The 2,870-nt window shown below is 28.7% G+C and overlaps 1 long non-coding RNA gene across 1 annotated transcript; it reads right to left on the bottom strand.

Annotated features, from left to right (window-relative positions):
- Positions 1 to 351: 351 nt before the first annotated feature.
- Positions 352 to 2,592, bottom strand: LOC135149252 (uncharacterized). Its single transcript, XR_010287575.1, has 3 exons — positions 2,530 to 2,592; positions 1,837 to 1,902; positions 352 to 484 (listed from the first exon to the last, which is right to left on the bottom strand). It is a non-coding gene; the product is annotated as an uncharacterized LOC135149252 (long non-coding RNA).
- Between the last annotated feature and the right edge of the window lie 278 nt (positions 2,593 to 2,870).

The following is a 2,870-nucleotide window of genomic DNA, read 5'->3' as shown; positions in this document are numbered from 1 at the left end:
ACTATAAATTAGTGTCTGGTTTGCTAGTTGTATGTAGTTTTGAAAAAATTTGTAAGAGCTTGTGTTGCAAGATAAAACAAGTTTATTAAATATATGGGCGCAATGTTTTTTTTATAACAATTCTCTCGACAAATCAATAGAAAACTATTATTTTAATGTTGGTGCAAACTAAGCTAGTGCTTAGTTGTAAAACTACATTAAAAAACTCATGTAACAAAAGAGTAATCTTTTTATTCAATGTAATTAATATTTGGCTTCAAAACATCCGCAACGTTTAAAGGAAAATACAACCTTTGTTCACCAGATGAAATGAAATAACTTGTCACAAATTCTTCATTATAAAGCATAACTTGTCACAAATTCTTCATTATAAAACTAAAAGATATTAGCACTACCACCAGGAGTTAGAAGATATTAGCACTACCACCAGAAGTGACATCATCAAATCCACGATTAACAAAATATGAATCCCCGCAGCTCGAACCTATCATACAAGATAAATAATCAATATTACAATAAATAATAACAGTAATCACAGTAGCCACAACAGTTATCAAGTTAATAAGCAAATAAATCACATAATTACATATATCCCAGTATTCATAATACTTATCAGAATTTGTAACTTGGACTGAAAAGATGCAAATACGATACAATATTATGGTTTATTGGAAGGTTCAAGGGAATCTCAGAAATACTATATAAAGACCAGGAGAATAGATAACATGAAAATTCACTCTTTAGATGAAACATATAACAACAATCACTAATATGTAAATAATAATCGGTAATTTAACCAATAATCAGTAATATTACAACTAATATACTTAAATTACTAATATATAAATAATAATCACTAATATAAGTAACAACAATCACTAACATCTGTATCCATACTTACTAATTTATGCAACAACAATCACTAGTATATCAAGCAGTTTTGTTGGTTGGTTAATTGGTCTCGTCTCTTCTTATTCTGTTTGTGGTGTGACAATATCATGCACTAATATATAAGTCACATTCATATTAGTAGACTATGAGCACTCTTACCTTTCCACAAAAAGAATAGAGTTAATTAATCAAGCACTTAACCATTAATCAAACCTCGATGCAGTATGAATAAGAATAGTATAATAGTATATTTAGAGTTTTCTTTAAGATAACTCTTTGTTCTTTTATTAGATAAATATATGTTCTAAGTTAAAGATTGTTCAGAGTTATAGGCTTTCTGATTTGAGTTTATAACCAAATTATATGCTTTTACCTATTACTCAAACTCACACTAAATATAGTCGCAGAACATAAATAAACAAATAATTACAAATTAGTAAATTTACATGTTTAACAAAGTTAGTATAGAAAACGCACACAAGTTTAGCATGAAACTGAAGAAGAGCATATGATTAACAATAAAATGCACAAGGATTATGGTAAAACCACTGGCGAGTACAGGTTAGAGATTATGAGTCTGTGATGTGTGAACTTTTTTCATAAAAGACCATTCAGATCATTTTATTAATTGAATTGGAGAAACTTTCTTCGTAACCAAGCACAACAAAAGCTTTCTTATATTACTGTACAACAAAATCCTCACTGTGAAAGAAGAGATTATAAAAAAACAAACATATGATTGCATACTTACTCCAATTTTTAATATACATCATGATGCATCCAACAAACACAATGATGCCATCAAATTTAACCACAGCAGTAAACATATAATAATCACACAAATCACATAAATCATAATAATCACAATAATCAGAATACTTATAACTTAATAATCACATTACTTAACTCTTAATAAATAACAGTAATCAGTCACTAACCATTTACCTTGATTGTGACTAATCTTCACCAAGACTCAAGTGATCATCCTCTAAATACAAAAAACTCAATTTCCTGAAAACAAACAGTTGAACATTAGCTGGCAATACTAAATGTTTACATATTTCGAAACAAATTAATATGAAATAAAACACATCATCAAATTAAATGTAAATAAAATCATGATATATGCAACCTCAAAGCTGTCAAAATATAAGTCAAGATACTATGTCAAACTCAATAAAATTAACACAAACAACACATATAGCCGAAATTCACCACTGAAAAACAACAAACATAAAAAACTTAAATATTTTCTACTTAATTATATATACCGAGAGAACTATGTCGATATCGAGAGAGATTGACAAAGTTAGATAGAGAGTGAAGGGGAGAGAGAGAGGGTAGAGGAAATAATTATTAAAATTCATGATATATACAACATCAAATGTGTAAAAATTATAACAAACTCGTATATAATCCAGATTGCTTATGTCAAGCTTAATAATTCAACAAACACAACATATATATCCGTAATTCATCACCGAAACAACAAAACATCAAAAAATTGCATACTTTTCACTCAGTTGAAGATAGATACAGAGAGAGACAGCGAGAGATACAAATTGAGAGAGAAAAGGAGAGAGATACAGATTGAGAGAGAAAAGTAGAGAGAAATAAAAAGAGAGAGAATATGATTACTGTATCTCATAAGCTTCATTTTCGGAAATCATGCGCCAAACAAGGAGATTGCACGCGAGAGAGAATGGCTAGAGAGAGAAACAACGGCAGGAGAGAGAAACGATAATCAACAAATGACGACAATTATAATTGAGTTAGTGTGTAATTAATTGTTTTAATATTTAATTAATTAATGGACAAGATTAAATGATGTATAAATTAAATGGATGGCTAAGATTTGGTTTGTAGTTTGTACATTTAATTAGTTTGTATTTGAGCATAAATCTATATAAATATGAGAAAGATAAATAATACTAACACGCAGGGTGAAGCAGTAAGCACATTCTTGCTAACAGAATGAT

Source organism: Daucus carota, chromosome 9 (assembly GCF_001625215.2).
Source record: "Daucus carota subsp. sativus chromosome 9, DH1 v3.0, whole genome shotgun sequence".
Taxonomy (NCBI): Eukaryota; Viridiplantae; Streptophyta; class Magnoliopsida; order Apiales; family Apiaceae; genus Daucus; species Daucus carota.
Note: the sequence above shows the minus strand (reverse complement) of the source record. Positions and strands in the feature narration are given on the sequence as shown.